We start from the raw sequence: 17791 nt of genomic DNA on the forward strand, positions 1-17791 counted from the left end.
AGGTAACATTCTCAAATATTTTCTTTAAAATCATAATTTATGGGACATCTATGCCTTTTCTTTCCAGTGCCCGAAACATTCCTTTATGCTGTATGGAGTCAAGTGCCTTTTCATAATCCACAAATGACAGGCATAATGGTGTTTTATATTCATTTACTTTCTCCTTTAGCTATGATATTAGATGAAGGTGATCCATAGTTGAGAATCCTGTCCTAAAGCTAGCTTGCACTTTCAGTTGATTCTAACTGAGTATTCTTTCTAATCTGTTAGTGATGACCATTGTGAACAACTTGTAGTTGTAGGACAACAAGCTAATTGGTCCATAGTCTCCAATTTCTGATTTGTCTCCTTTCTTATGCAGCAAAATTATCATTGTATTATTCCACTATGATTAATGTATTTTGTGAAGAGTCTTGCTAGTTAGTCTGCTAGTTTCAAATAGAAAAATATTGGATCCATCACTGCTTTAGACCGAGTGTCTGATAACACACAGAATGCTTGTCCCCCCCCCAGCCCCAGTATCACATAGTTGGTACATTACTCTGGGATTAATGCTGTCCATATACAATACTTTTGCATTTGTCAATGTTAAGCTTCAATTGTCATTTCTCCACCAATCTGCCTAATGTTTCTAGATCCTGTTGCAGTAGCATAATGTCATTAACAACCCCGCCAACCTTTGTGTCATCTGCAAACTTGAACATTAAGCCTGATATACCTTCATCAATATCGTTGATAAATATACAAAGCAACAGTGGGCCTAACATCAAACCCTAGGGGACTCCACTAATAACATTAGTCCATGAAGAGCAGTGTCCATTGATTACCACTCTCTCTCTCTCTCTCTCTCTCTCTCTCTCTCTCTCTCTCTCTCTCTCTCTCTCTCTCTCTCTCTCTCTCTCTCTCTCTCTCTCTCTTCTCCCACTCAACCATCCCATTATCCATAGCAACAACTTGCCCTTAATGTCACACTGCTTCAATTTGTACAGCAGTCTTTTATGTGCAACAGTATCAAAAGCTTTCTTGAAATTCAAGTATATGATATCAAAATTATATTTTGGATCCATTTCCTTTGTGACCACATCATAGTATCAAATCAAATCGGTCAGGCAAGGTTTCCCCTTAACAAACCCATGCTGTGTCTGAACTATAAGTGCAGTTTTGTCTAGACGATCCCGCATTGCTTCTTTAACCAGTGACTCCATTACTTTCCCAAGGAACAGAAGTTAAACTAACAGGTATGTAATTGCTCACATCATCCTTTGATCTGCCCCCCCCCTTGTGAATTGGGGATATATTTTACAGCACCAGTCTGTGAGGATCTCCCCTGAATCCAAGGATCTCTCATAATTATGGCTAAGGATTTGCTTACTTCCTTTGCTGCCTCCCTTAATATAACTGGATAGATCTCATCCACCCAGGTGCCGTTCTTCTGTTTACCTTCAACTATGTCTCCTCCACTTTCCTCTCAGTTATTACAAAGTCATTTATCTCCCTATTAGAGTTTGATAAGCTTCTGGCCTCCGCTTCTATACAGAATTCCTCATTTGTGAATGTAGAATTACTTATTCGGTTTGTCCCCTACCTGAGCAGGATCGTTAACAGTCAAACCATCAATATAAAATGGATCAATCTGATTCATTCCTTTTAGAGTTTACATAAGTAAAGAAGTCTTTTCTGTTTTTCTTTGTATCCTTTTTCAAAGATTTCTCATAATCTGCCTTCACTTGCCTAACCTCCCTTGTGACTTGATTCCTTAATAGCTTATGTTCTACCATATGCTTCTGTGTTGCCTGAGAATTTATATGCATCCCATGCATTTTTCTTCATTGCCACGAGTCTCATTAGTTCATCTGACATCCATTTAGGCTTATACCTTGAACAGTATTTCTTAAATGAAATGAAAAGCCTAGTAGCATCCATGATTAATCCTTGAATGCTTCCCATTTAGAATTTGCTGTTGGTAATATCATCAGTTGGTTCCACTGTATAGAATTTAAAAACTGTCGTGACCACTGTCGTCGTCCTTACAAAAGCAAAAACCTTTTCCTCTACACCTAATGATAGTTACATTCTTAAGTAAATCCCTCATCAGTACTCTGATCACCGCCCTCTAGTGCTTTCTTTACCGCAGATTCTTAATGCATGAATAAAGAACAGGTGAGTAAGGATAGGTCCCCATGGACCTATACTTACTAAAGAGCAAAGTGAAGCCAGGAAATAAAAGTAGCATTGGATAAAAGAAATTTTTAAAATGGAAGAAGAACATTATGCGGGAAATTAGAAAATGGTTGAAAGAAAATATTTTTATTATTTCTCATATAAGTGCAGTACTTCATGGAGCTGAAACATGAGACTGGACAATATTAAATGATTGAAAAGTTTTAAATGTGGCTATGGAGTGGTCATGAAAAGGATATGATTGGACAGTAAGATGAGAGAGACAGTTTTGCGAATAGGCAAGGGAAATGTTTCACTGAAATAATCGAAAGGCGGAACAGAAATTGTATTGGACATGTGCTGTTAGATTGAGGATTGATAAAGGATGTGATGGAGAGAAAATCTGAAGGGAATTGAGAGATGTTAGATATGGGGAGATATCCAACATCTTCTCTCAATTCTCTGATCCACAAAGGAGGATCAAAGGGAGACACAGGTAATTACAGACTTGTTAGTTTAACTTCTGTTCCAGGGAAATTAATGGAGGCACTGGTTAAAGAAGCATTGCAGGATCACCTAGACAAGAAGAAGTTATAGAACAGACACAGCATGGGTTTGTTAAGGGGAAGTCTAGTCTGACCAACTTGAATGGAACTATGATGTGGTCACAAAGGAACTGAAAGCAAAAAATAATTTTAATATCATATACTTGGATTTTAGGAAAGTTTTTGATACTGTTGCACAAATTGCTGCTATGGATAAAGAGTGGGTGCCTCCATAGCCAGGTGGGCAGGAGCAGCAGTGTGTAGCACATGCTGCTGTTCTGTTGGCAGGGTTGTTAATGACACTAATGACAGTACACTGCTGCAACAGGATCTAGAAAAGTTCAGCAGATGGTCTGAGAGGTGACAAATGTAAAGTACTACATATGGGAAGCAGTAATCCCAGAGTAACGTATCAACTCTGTGGTACCGCACTAACAGAGTATTTTTGGGTCTAATGGCACCAGGGATTTACCCCATCTCCGCATATGTTCTTTGTATCGAGGACAGTACACTGTCAAGGCCAGAGGTTTAAAAGTGCGTGGGTCATGTGTTGTGTTGTGCCCCTTGTTCCACTGGCTTGTTAGCCTTAGGCCCCAGATGGGACCTGTCGTTTGCATACTCTGCCACGTGGAGGTCAGCCAGGTGGTTCCTTAAAGTTTGCTCTGGCAGGTCCTACCACCTGTTTTCCTGAGATTTCAGTGGCTAGGACCTAAAAAAAATAAATAAATTAATTAATTAAATTTAAAAAATTTAAAAAAAAATTTTTTTTTTAAATAAAATAAAAATTTTTCTTTTCTTTTGGGCACAGATGGTATATTATACGCTGCTTAGAGGGGCTATAAGGGATAAGCGCTGGAGGTGATAAGATTTCCTAATAGGTCGGGCATGAATTTTGGTGTTTTAAATTTGTACGTGTGGGGTAGGCGCTGTGTAAGGGTAAAGAGATGGGAGGGGGTAGAAGACTGGGGGGGTTGGAAATTGGAAGTAAGGGGCCGATAGGGAAGATGACCCCTGTTGAAATAGTGGGGTATGCCCAGGCCCCACCAGAGGAGAACGAGGGGTGGCAGGAGGAGGAGGAGGGGGGAGACAGCAGACCGTCCCCTCCCCACCTGCTAGGGAAAGAGGAGTAAAAAAGCAGGCTAGACAGAGCCATATGGCTCTGTCTAGCCTGCTTTTTAAAGGTGCCATATGGCTGTATGGCATCATAAGATGCAGTCTTCACCTTTGTGTTCGGCTCCTTCGGAGGTCCGAGTCCAAGTTGCAATCTTCATCTTTGTATTAGTCCGGTGAAGGTCCAAGTCCAGAAGTCAGGTCCAGTTCATTACGTTCATGTGTTTTGTCTACTTCAGGTGGTCACTAGTTCAGAGTTTCGCAGTCATCTCAGGTAGTTACATCTGTGTTTTCATAGGGTAGTGATGATGTGGCAGGGATCTTTGTCTTTCAAAGGGTTTGCGGGCAAAGACGGTGAAAGCCCGGTAATTATCTTCTTCTTGCAATATTATTTCTTCTCAGTTTCTTAGCAAGGAGTTGATGCGTGTATATAGCTGACATCTGAGGTCCTCATAGTTGTCACAGTCATGGATTTCCCAGCTCGTGGAGATTCCCTCTGAAGGAGCAGTGTCCCATAAGAAGGAAGGTGGTGTGCAAGCCAGGGGAAAACCAGGACATGGAGATAGGATATACCCTACTGACATTGGGTATAAATTTTTTGGTGACTTGCCCTTTTGTGGTAAGATTCCATCTATTTTGCCAGATAGATTGCAGATGTTCCGTTAACCTCTTATTTTCTGAGGATTTTCTTTTCTGTGGGTCTATTGTGTAGTCTAGATAAGTTGTTGTTCTTCCTTTCGAATGTTGGTGTAGCAGCCCACAGCGCACAATCTCCAGGTCCAGGGGAAGGAAGCCGGCCAGGACCTGGAGCGCATGGGTGCTCACTGTGCAGCAGGCTCTGGTTGTCAATAGTATGGATCGGTGGATCGACTCCAGCTTTTTCTTGTTGACTGCTGTGTTTGCTTTCTGATACCAGGTGCCTGCACCATAGGCAAGGATAAGGATGGAGAGAGCTTTGTATAGAAGGGAGAGGGCCCTCTTCTTTAGTCCCCAATCCCTCCTGGTGATTTTTGGTTATCAGGGCTGACAGTGGTAGAGAATGAAAAGGACCTTGGGTAATTAATTGTGCAGGCAGATATGAAGTTTTCTGAGCAGTGCAGATGGTCTGAAAGAGTAGCTCATGGTGTCTTGTCAATGATACACAGTAATACCCCGAAGTTACGCGATAGGTGGATCCGACGAAAATCGCGTAAGTCGCGGTACAACTTTGCATATAAATACATATAAATTTTGCTTAATTGGGACCAAGGACTAACAAAAACACTAGTTTAGAAGAAAAATATTAATAAAATTGCAGTTCTTTATACATATTAATACAAAATATGTATTAAAAAAACAAATGACTTACATTAAAAAGTTATTTCGATGTCGATGGCTTCATAAAATCTAACAAATTCGTCTGACGACACAGCGCGTTCTTTTTTTCACGCAGAATTTCTTCGTAGCCAGCTAATAATTTTTTTATTCCTTGCTTTGTAGCTATAACGCGTTCTTCGTTGGAGTCTATGTTTTCTAAAATTTTTAAGCCCTTTACAATTGAGCCCTTTTCAATTTTCAACCTGTCAAGTTTGCAATTGTCATGTGCTTTTCGCCGTTGCTTCATTTAGGCCTGTAGCACGTGCAATATCACATGGTCTTTCATTTCGCTCAAAGAGTTTCACAATTTCATATTTTTTCTCTATCGACAGAGGCGGACTGGCCATAAGCCTTACCGGGGAAACCCCGGTGGGCCAGTGTGATTTTGGCCATAAACCATAGTATGAGGCCACTATAAATTTTCCCGGGTAAGAATTTTTGACCCAGTCCGCCTCTGTTTATGAGTAAAATACATGAGTAAAATACTTTTAATTAAGTATTTTACTCATTTTTAGGGAATAAAGCACAATTACAAAACGAGGAGGCACCCTTAATACACATAAACAAAGCTGCGCGCATGTAGCAACTGAATAAACAACACCATAAAGGATACGCTATTAACACCTCACATTTCTAGGGGTTACTACCATAAAACAATAAAAATCCAGTTGGTTTCTGCTAGTGAAATCTGTTATAAACTGGTAGTAAACTCCATCTAATTGCATTTGCGATTATACCGATAGCTGGAATTGTGTTGGTTTTTACGTTATTATGGTGAAATGTGTTTCCCCTTCACTGATATAAAAAACATAAAAGCAGCAAAGTTGAATTTTGTTCATCTTTCGCTCTCATTCTCCGCCGTCGCACCGTATATCGATAACATATGAAAAACGACCTTGAAGATAGTGGGCGGCAGCGTTGCCAAACGAAAAAATCAAGAACCGCGTAACTCCGAGTTCGCGTAAGTCGGGGTATTTTTCTAGCAGGGATGAGGTGATTATCCCCTTGTTTAAGGCAATGCTCAGGCCAAACCTTGAGTACTGTATACAGGTCTGTAGGCCTCATTTTAAAAAGGATGTAGAGCTGTTGGAACGAGTACAGAGAAGGGCAACAAGATTAGTGAATGGAACAAGGTTGCTCTTAAAAAAGAAAGGCTTAAGTACCGCAAACTGCAACATGTGGAGATTAGTCACCTGCGAGGTAGTCTGATTGAGGTGTATAAGACTTTGAATAGTTTCAGCAAGCTCAGTACTAATGGGATTCTTCCCCTTGCTCGGATTACCCACTTGAGGAGGCATAAATTCAAACTGAGGAGAGACAGTTGCAGAATAGATGTGCAGAAATTTGCCTTTAGCCAGCAAGTGGTTGATTTCTGGAACAAACTAACATCTTTTGTTATGGAAGTTGGTAGCTTAAATGCATTAGCATTAGTAGAGGCATACAATGCAAGAAAGCAAGCTTATGCAGCATCAGCCAAAAAAAAAATAAAAACCCCTCCCATTTCACCCCTACATTCGTTCCAAATACCTGTCCAGCTCAGCCTTAATTTTATTTAAACTACCAACTTCCAAAGCAAAAGTTGGAAGTCTGTTCCACCAATCAACTACCCACTGGCTAAAGGGAAATTTCCACATCTCTATTCTACAACTGTCTCTTCTCAATGTGAATCTATGCCCCCACTCAGGTTCTTAATCTGAACAAGAGGAAGAATCCCATCAGCATTCAGCTTGCTCATCCCATTCAAAGCCTTATACACCTCAATCATATCACCTCCGAGGTGCCTACTCTCCAGGAGCTACAATTTGCCGAACTTAAGCCTTTCTTGGTAAGAGCACCTCCTTGTTCCCCTCACCAATCTTGTTGCCCTTCTTTGTACTTGTTCTCACAGCTCTACATCCTTCCTAAAATGAGATCTCCAGACCTGTACACAGTACTCTAGTTTTGGCTTGACTTTTGTCTTGTATAACGGAATAATCACCTCACTGTCCTTGCCAGCAAAATTCCTATACAGTAAACCCCCGCTATTCGCGGTATCTGTATTCGCGGTTTCGCGTATTCGCGATCGCCGATTTAATATAAAATGAAACCTAAAAAAAATGTGAATTTTAAAGCGCCATGAATATTTTCCGCCATAAAAAAACATGAGCGTGGCTAAAATTATCTTTGCCGGTCAAAAGTGGGTGGGGGGAGATTGTTGACAAAATCGCGAGCGTGGATGTTTCTCACTAATCCTTGTTCGGTATGTGTTATGCGCTTGCCATGCAAGGTTTCGTCGTTTGCTTTTAATTTATATGCTTATAAATTGATCTTATTATCATTTTTTTTTACCTTTGCGTTTATTTTTTTCCCTTGATGCGCAATATTTTTTCAGTAAAAGGTAAACTGCAGCCATTATCAATTTATAAATTGATATGCTTACAAAAATGACAAATCTACCGTTTTGCAGTGTAAAACGACCTTTTCGAGTTTTTTAACGGAAGGAAAGTGACTTTATTGTGGACAAGTTCTTTCTAACCCCTACAAAAATATGGCTACGAATAACAAGAGAAATGTGAAAATAGCAAAGAAGGTGATGACATTAGCGAATAAAATTGAGTTATTAGATAAAATTTCTAATGGTGAAAGTGTCTCTCTTCAGTGGCAAAACATTATAAAATCAATGAGTCAACGGCACGATCAATCCAAAAATCGGAAGAAAAAATCCGCCGTAGTGTCCGTGAAAAAGCGCTAATTGCTTCGAAAATTTGCTCTGTAACTCGTGATGTTAAATTAGAAAAAAAAAAAAATGGAAAAAGCTTTAAATCTGTGGATAGAAGACCGAACTCAAAATAAAATTCTGTTAAGTTCACTCATCATTCGTGAAAAGGCAAAACTCCTTTATCAACACTTTAGCGAAACTGGTGATAGCACTGGGAGGATAAGTTTTTTTGCTAGCAAAGGTGCTGGTTTGAAATTTCTAATAAATATTACATTTAATATTAAATTGTTTCTTATTTTCATTTCGATGCCATATGCTTGCATTTCACTATGTACTGTCTATGTACATAGTCATGTTATGAAGGTACATATAATACATATAGACAAAATTTTAGACTAGTTTTTCTTATATATTTCATACTTTGGAACGGAACCCCTTTATTACTATGGGAGCAATAACTCAGTATTCGCGTTTTCGGTATTCGCGACATTTCTCAGGAACGTAACCCCCGCGAATAGCGGGGGTTTACTGTATATCATTGACAAGACTCCATTACCTGCTGTAGCAGCCCATCTGCACTGCTCAGCGAAATTCATATTTGACTGCATAATTATCCCCAGCTCTTTTTCACTTTCCACTTCACTGAATATAGTACCACACAGTTGGTATGTATCTCTTGGGTTATTGCTACCCATATGCAGTACTTTGCATTTGTCAATGTCAAATTTCAGTTGCGACATCTCAGCCCATTTGCCCAACTTATCTAGATCCAGTTGGAGTAGAATACAGTCTTTATTGTTGTTAACAACACTGTAAACTTGGACATTAAGCGTGATATTCCATCATTAATATCATTGATAAATATACAAAACAAAAAGGGGCCCCACACCGAACCTGGGGAACTCCATTAATAACATTTGTCCATGGAGTGCAGTGTCCATTGATTACCACTCTCCGTCGTCTGGCGCCTCTGTAGCCAGGTAGGCAGGAGCAGCAGCGCGTAGCACATGCTTCTTGATTAGACCAAGGTTCAAGCCTGTGAGCCACCAAATATGGAGGATGCGGAAAGGTCAGGAAATGACCAACGCATATCCCCAGAGCAATATGGCCTTAGTTGCTAATGCTCCTAAAAACCAAATAACAATAACAACTCTGTCATCTCCCACTCAACCATCCCTTTATTCATTTTAGCTACTTGTCAATGTCACAGTGCTTCAATTTTTACAGCAGTCTTTTATGTGCAACAGTATCAAAAGCTTTCTTGAAATCCAGGTATATGACATCAAAATTATTTTTGACATTCAGTTCCTTTGTGACCACATCATAGTATCAAATCAGATTGGTCAGGTAAGGTTTCCCCTTAACAAACCCATGCTGTGTCTGAACTATAACTGCAGTTTTGTCTAGATGATCCCACACTGTTCTTTGACCAGTGACTCCATTATTTTCCCCGGAACACAAGTTAAACTAACAGGTCTATAGTTACTTGTATCACCTTTTGATACAAGTAATTGGTGATACATTTGCACACCTCCAGTCCATGGGGACCTCCCCTGAGTCCAAGGAAACTCTCATAATTATGGCTAAGGGTTTGCTAATACAACTGGATAGATCCTGTCCGCCACAGGTGCCTTTTTTATGTTTAATTTCAACAATTTCTCCTCTACTTTGCTCTCAGTTATTAAAAATCACTTAGCTCCCTGTTAGAGTTTCATTAACTTCTGGCATCCCCTCATAAAATAGCTCATCATGTGTGAATGTAAATGCAAAATACTCATTCAGTTTGTGAGCTTTCTGGGCATGATCATCAATAGTCAACCCATCTATGTTAAGTGGTGCAATCTGATTCTTCCCTTTCCTTCTAGAGTTTACATAAGTAAAGAATGCTTTGTTGTTTTTCTTTGCATCCTTTGCCAAACATTTCTTTTAATCTACCTTCGTCTGCCTAACCTCCTTTTGTCACTTGATTACAGACTCGCTTATATCTTCCATAGGCTTCTGTGTCACCTGATACTTTATATGCATCCCATACATTTTTCTTCTCTGCCATGAGCCTGATAGGCACCTGTGTAGCCACGTGGGCAGGAGCAGAAGTGCGTAGCACAAGCTTCTTGATTAGACCGGGGTTCGAGCCCGTGACGACCAAATACAGAGGGTATGGAAAGGTCAGGGAATGACCATCGCATATCCCTGGAGCAATAGTCTTAGTTGCTAATGCACCTAAAAACCAAATAACAAACAAACTAGCCTCATTAATTCATCTGATATCCATTTAGGCCTAAATCTGGAACAGTATTTCTTAGTTGGAATGAAAAACCTAGTAGCCTCCAAAATTAAGTCCCTGAAGGCTTCCCATTTAGAATTGCATGTTGGCAACATCATCAGTTGATCACACTGTACAGAATTTAAAAACCTGTCTGAGACCCCTGTAGTCACCTTTACGAAAGCAAAAGCCCTTCCATTTAGCCTTAGTGTTAGTTACATCTTTAAGTAATTCCCACATCAGTACATTGTGATCACTGTCACCCAGTGGATCCTTTATCTGCAAATTCTTAATGCATGAATAATCAGATCAAGAGTATTACTCACTCTGGTTGCCTCTCGAACATGTTGCTGTAGAAAACAGTCATCCAATAAACCCACAAAAGTCCTGCTAATTTGCGAGTGACCAAACCACAAATTCCAATCAATATCTGGAAGGTTAAAATTCCCCATTATAAGACATACTGATTTACTCCCCCACTCTATTTCTCTGCACAATTGCTCATTATACTCATCACATTCATTAGGCCTAAAACACACACACACACCTACTCTCATTCTTCCTTTCCCAGTGCTTATGTCACACGAAAAAGACTCAACATTGCATTGTCCACCGTGGAACATCAATTGGATGCACTTCCTCAGATTTTATTTGTTTCTTAATTAACAGCTTAATCCCTCCTCCCTTTCTGTCCTGTTTATCCTTTCTGTACACACTTTACTCCCTAAATACAATTCTGCACTGCTTATGTCTGTGTGACACCACGTCTCTGATATCCCAACAATATCTGCCTTTGATGTCTTGACTCACATTGCTGTGCATGTATACTTTCATGCACATGTTTCTACTCGTGCTTACCTTAACACAGCCCATGTATTTACTTCTTCCACTATAACTCCCAGCAGTCCTGGAACGCTCCATTACCTTGCTTTCCATGCTGCTGCTCATTCTAATCGGAGTGCAATTTTCCGAACAGCAGTTTTCCAAACCACCTAACACTGCCTTGATACCATCAGCAAATATTCTTGCACCCTTTCTATTTAAGTGTACCCCCATCCCTGTATAACTCTCCTGTCAATAAGCACATACCAGGCTGAAAAAAATTTCTGCCCCTTGAGCCTTGCCCAATCTCATCATGGCCGAATTGATTGACAAGGCTCTCACCATGCACCCCTCCCCCCTATCATGTCTGGGCAGAGCCGACCAGGCTAGCCGGGTGGGTAAACCTGGCAACCCAAAGGTCGCGGGTTCAAATCCCGCCTCGGGCTTGGATCAAAATACTGCAAAAACCTTGGGAGGTGCACTATGGCCACAGAAGCCGATGCGCCAACAACTACCGAAAAAAAAAAAAAAAAAAAAAAAAGTCTGGACAGAATTGCAGACACTTTCAAATTCAACTCTAATTCGTGACGATTTTTTTCAATATTGACCTATGCTTGTTGAGTAAATCTCCAAATCTCTAAACTCTTAGCATTAGCATTAGTAGAGGCATTTGATGCAAGAAAGCAAGCTTATGCAGCATCAGCCAAAAAAAATAAAATAAATAAAATAAAATAATAATAATAAATAAATAAATAAAAAAATAACCACTTCCACTTCACCCCTCTGTTCGTTCGAAATACCTGTCCAGCTGAGCCTTCAACTTATTCAGGCCCCGAGTGCCAAGCGATAGTGTCCAAGCGATTTTCCAAAGCGATATATAGTGCTCTCTCCCAGTGATTTTGTTATAATTTCTTTCAAGTGCTTTTCTCATACTCATTTCTTTGTAAGTGGTTCTGTACTTAACAGATCCTAAGTAAGAACCCAGAAAGGAAAATTACCTTTCTTTTCCTAGTATATTTATTAATTTTTTGCACTAACAAACTAACCTCTCCAACCGCTTGGCCACTAGGTGGCACCGCTCCTGCCTCCACGTGGCGGGGCTGGAAGTCTGGGAGGAAAAGCGCTCACTCCCAGGGCTAAAAGGAGCAACAATAGACTGTGATACATGTCCACCACTAGAGCCGACAGGCTCTCAACATACTGAGACTCGAAGAATGGAAGACGATTCCAATCTGGCAAAAAGAATGAAAAAAGACTGTAACAAATCAGAACCACCAGCTTTTCTGATTGTACATTCTTTATCGACTCAGCCGCTAAGCAGACTCTCTCCCTTTGTCATCCAGAGATGTCTGGAGAATGCAGCAGGTACACCGAAAATGGTGAAAAGGCTCCAATCAGGAGATCTCTTAATTGAGACCACTCAAGCAAGGCATTCAGAATTTTTATTAAAAATGACATCTATAAGCGGAATCCCAATCAAAGTCTCACCACATAACACCTTGAACTCCTCAAAAGGAGTAATAAGTGAGTGGGATTTGTTGAACGTAACTGAAGAGGAGATAGTCGTGGAATTAGCAGAGCAGAAAGTAACTCAAGCAAGAAGAATTATGATAAAGAAGGATGACAAACTTGTTCCCACACGTAATATTATACTGGCCTTTAGTACACCAAATTTGCCGACCTCAGTTAAAGCAGGCTACCTAAACTGCCGTATCCGCCCATACATTCCAAACCCTTTAAGATGCTTCAAGTGCCAAAAGTTTGGTCACTCCCAAACAACATGTAGAGGCGAAAATACTTGTCCTAACTGCGGCTCAAAAAACCATTCACAAGCAGAGTGCACTGCAAAGGCTCCGGAATGTCCAAATTGCAAGAATGACCATCCAGCATATTCCAAATCATGCGAACTCTGGAAAATTGAAAAAAGAATACAAAAGTACAAGACTGAGAATAAGGTCACATATCAAGAAGCAAGAAAGCAAATAAAGTCAACTATCCCAAAAACCACATATGCTGCCATTACACTAAAATGCCAAGCTGTTTCAACCCAAACTGATGTATCAATTCAGCCCAATACATCCATTGCAGAATGGGCACGATCTGTGCTATCAACACCTAAACCTACCAGCAAACCCGTTGTAGTTGATGAAATAAGCAATACACCTATCACAGTTCCGCCTAAAATAAAATCATGTGATAAAATGTCAAATAAATCACGAAGGCAACAAGCCACTGAATTACAAACGACAAACTTAAATAGAATGGACTCTGAAAATATAACTACACACGATGAAACAGTCCTTGATCTTCATGCTGAAGATGATATGGAGACTGGATTTTCATCAGGTCAACCTGATGACGTAGAAGAGGGTACAGATTCCGGACGTCCCAATTTTCCTAGAAAAGATAAAATGAAATACGACCGTCAAAAGCAACCCACTCACAAGAAACAGACAGACTAGCCTTCTCTCCTCAAACCCCGATAATGCAGAACATTGTTCAATGGAATTGTAGAGGTTTACGCAGCAATACCGATGACATCTATGATTTAATCTCCCGATATGGTCCAATAGCCGTTTGTATACAAGAGACTAACCTAACTCCACAAGTAACTCCATCAATCAGAAATTTTACATTTTACAGAAAAGATAGAAACTCCTCACTATCTGCACGTGGAGGCGTCGCCATTCTAGTTGACTGTAAAATACCTTCTAGAAACATTCCGCTTCAAACCCACTTAGAAGCCATTGCCGTACGTGTATCAGTTGGGCAAATTCTAACTCTAGTATCTCTGTACCTTCCACCTAACAAGATGTGCACGTTTAAAGAACTAGAAGACCTTATAAGACAGATACCACCACCTTTTTGTATCTTTGGTGATTTCAACGCGCATCATCCATTGTGGGGATCAGACCACATGGACAGTAGAGGACACTTGATCGAGACGATACTAGACCAACTGAATCTAATATTACTGAACACTGGTGAAAATACTTATACTCACCTTCCCACTGGATCTATGTCAGCAATTGATTTAACACTCTGTTCCCCCATATTATACCCCAGTATAGAATGGACAGTATTAAACGACCCACATAACAGTGATCACTTTCCAATCATATGCAGAATACAAACGCTTCAAACATCATATCCTGATAATCGCTCAAAATGGAAATTCTCCAGAGCAGACTGGAAAAAGTTTTCAACCCGTCTTTCTTTTGATAGCCAATTGATCAAACAACAATCCATTGATGATGCCACAGAACATATTACCAGACAAATACTGACCACTGCCTCCGAAGCAATACCTCAAGCCTCCACATTTAAACACAAAAACCTTAAACACTGGTGGAATGAAGCTTGTACCAATGCCAAAAAGGAAAAAAATAAAGCTTGGAACCTGTTCCGGAAGTTCCCAACTACCAACAACCTAATTCAGTATAAAAGGCTAAAGTCAAAAGCTAGGCAAGTTAGAAGAAAAGCCAAAAAGGAATCATTGATACAGTTTGCCTCCACTATTACAAAGGATACTAGCAGTCGTCTCATATGGAAAAGGATTCGGCAATTAAATGGGAAATATCCAACTCTTCCTTCTCCCATCTTAATCAAAAATGGACAGGAAATTTCTTCTTGTCAAGAAATAGCTAACGTCCTTGCTGAGACCTTTTACCAAACATCTGCCACGTCAGCATATAGCAACTCTTTTCTTAAAATCAAAGCTTCAGCAGAAAGGTACAAAATAAAATTCCACACTTCCCAATATATTGACTATAATCAACCATTTAACCTATTTGAACTGCAAACAGCATTAAAGAGATCACCTAATAGTGCAGCTGGACCTGATGGTATATATTATGTAATGCTGAAACATATAAACAGTACAGCCTTGAATTTACTATTAATGTTCTATAATCGGATTTTTCTTGAGGGTACATATCCATCTTCCTGGCATCATTCCATCATTTTAGCCTTTCCTAAACCAGGAAAAGATCACTCACTTCCAGAAAATTACCGACCTATTTCTCTAACCAGCTGCCTAAGTAAAATCCTAGAAAGAATGATACACAGACGGCTTACCTGGGTTCTTGAAACTAAAGAACTGATGAACAACAATCAGTTTGGTTTCCGAAAAAACAGATCCACTTTAGATCTAATGGTGAAAGCCGAGACTAACATCCGCAATGCTTACGTCAAAAATGAACATCTTGTAATGGTAAGTCTCGATATAGAAAAGGCTTTCGACACTACCTGGAGATACGGCATATTGAGAGAGCTTCATTCCATAGGATTGCGAGGGCACTTACCAGAATTCATTAGAAATTTTCTTCAACACAGAACCTTTCAGGTCCGCTATCAATCTGTACTTTCCCGGTCCTACACTCAAGAAGAAGGTATCCCGCAAGGATCAGTACTGAGCTCTACCCTTTTTTCACTTAGACTGAACACCATAACACACAACATCCCAAATACTGCAGAACTATATATGTATGCTGATGATCTAACTATATCTTGCCGTTCCCAAAATATACAGACCATTGAAAGACAGCTCCAACTCTCTATAAATAATTTGGAGGCATGGGCAATGCAGAATGGATATCGTTTATCAGGTCAAAAAACAATTGCAGTTCACTTTTGCAAAAAACGTAAGCTACACCCAGAACCAGAACTCAGATTAAAAAACCATTTGATCCCTCTCACCAGTAATTTCCGTTTTTTAGGCCTAATATTGGACACCAAACTGAACTTTGTTTCACATATCACATACCTCCGAACTGTCTGTCTAAAGAAACTTAATATACTTAGGTCCATTTCTGCTATGACATGGGGAGCTGATAGATACACTCTATTACATTTGTATCGTGCTATTATCAGATCTCGTTTAGACTACGGTGCTATTGTATATGATTCAGCTAGGAAAAGCGCATTAATCAGACTTAATACCATCCAACACAGTGCCCTTCGAACTGCTCTCGGCGCATTTAGAACATCCCCTGTTCAGAGTCTGTATGTAGAGGCACACGAACCTCCACTTCACCTTCGAAGGAAAATGTTGCTTCTAAATTATGCAGCTAAAATTCAGAGCCTTCCAGACCATCCCATTCGACCATTGCTTTCTAACCCTGAGTGGACAACATTCTATAACAGTAAACCGAATGAAAATACACCAACCAACTGGCATGAGACTAAAAGATTTGCTTCACACCTGGAATATTGATTTTGATAACATACTTAAAGAAAGCGATATTCCTGATCCACCCTGGTCTGTAAATCTCCCTCACTGTGATACGCACTTTCAGCAATGGGGAAAGAACTCCCTGGCAAATGAAAATATCAAACAACTACATAAAGAACATGCCCTCAACAATATACAAAGCCACCAAATATATACAGATGGCTCAAAAACAGATTCTGCAGTTGGTGCCGCAGCTGTCTTTCCATCTTTTACAGTCTCCATATCACTACCAGTTGAATGTAGCAGTTATACTGCTGAGTTATATGCAATTAAACTAGCCTTACAGAATATTAACATTATCCACAATACTAGCAGTATAATATACACTGATTCATTGAGTGCAGTGTCTGCTTTGGCTAATCAGTTTTCAATATCACAACCAATTGAAAAACAAATCATTTGCTACTTAAACCACCTACGAAGTAGGAATCATAAAGTGAAATTCTGCTGGATCCCAGGGCATTCTGGTATCTTAGGCAATGAGAGAGCAGATCAGGCAGCCAAAAATCCAAACAGTACAACACCAGCAAATTATAAAGTACCATATAGAGATTATTTGAAGCATATAAAAAAAGTCTATATGTTTCAGTGGTCAGAAATATGGAAGGCACAAAGTAATAACAAGTTGCTCCAAATCAAAAAAGAACCTGCGTTATGGATTTCCAGCTTCAGACAAAATAGACAGGAAGAAGTTGTTCTAGCAAGACTAAGGATTGGACATACTCATCTAACCCATGTGTTTCTACTCATGGGGGATGACCCACATCGATGCACGCATTGTTCACTACCGCTTACAGTCAAACATATACTTTTAGATTGCCCTCACTATTCTCCTTTCAGAAGAATTTTCCACTCTCAATCACAACTACAAGAACCGTTATCGCTTAACCATATGATTGGCAATAGTGCTAACCTAGCTACACTCTATACATTTCTGAAGGAAATACATATATATGAATTCCTATGATGCCAAAATAGAACATATACCTTAGAATAATAATGTAGGACCTGGCACATTTTGGCCTTAGCTGCCCTTGTGCCTTTAAACACCAATACCAATACCAATCAACTTATTCAGGCTATCAGCCTCCACGACATGGGATGGAAGTCTGTTCCACCAACCAACCACTCGCTGGCTAAAGACAAATTTCCGCACGTCTATCCTACATCTGTCTTTCCTCAATTTGAATTTATGCCCTCTCAGGTGATTATTCTGAGCAAGAGGAAAAATCCCATCAGCATTGAGCATGCTCAAACCGTTCAAGGCTTTATACACCTCTATCAGATCACCTCACTGGTGCCTAGTCCCCAGACACTGTAATTTGCAAAACTTAAGCCTTTCTTCGTAAGAGCACCCCTTTGTTCCATTCACTAATTTTGTTGCCCTTCTCTGTACTCGTTCCAGCATCTCTACATCTTTCTTGAAATGAGGCCTCCAGACCTGTATACAGTTCTCTAGGTGTGGCCTGACCATTGCCTTATACAAGGGAATAATCACCTCCTTATCCCTGCTAGAAAAATTCCTATATATCATCGACAATACACCATGAGCTACTCTTGCAGCCTGTCTGCACTGCTCAGAAAACTTCATATCTGCCTGCACA

At 39.9% G+C, this 17791-nt stretch overlaps 1 protein-coding gene across 2 annotated transcripts in view; it reads left to right on the top strand.

The window, feature by feature from the left end:
- The window catches only part of IntS3 (integrator complex subunit 3), a 1056838-nt gene that overhangs the window by 732683 nt on the left and 306364 nt on the right, over positions 1–17791 (top strand). The window lies entirely within an intron of this gene.

This window comes from Mastigoproctus giganteus, chromosome 2 (assembly GCF_048544385.1).
Source record: "Mastigoproctus giganteus isolate SK-2022 chromosome 2, ASM4854438v1, whole genome shotgun sequence".
NCBI classification, from domain to species: domain Eukaryota; kingdom Metazoa; phylum Arthropoda; class Arachnida; order Uropygi; family Thelyphonidae; genus Mastigoproctus; species Mastigoproctus giganteus.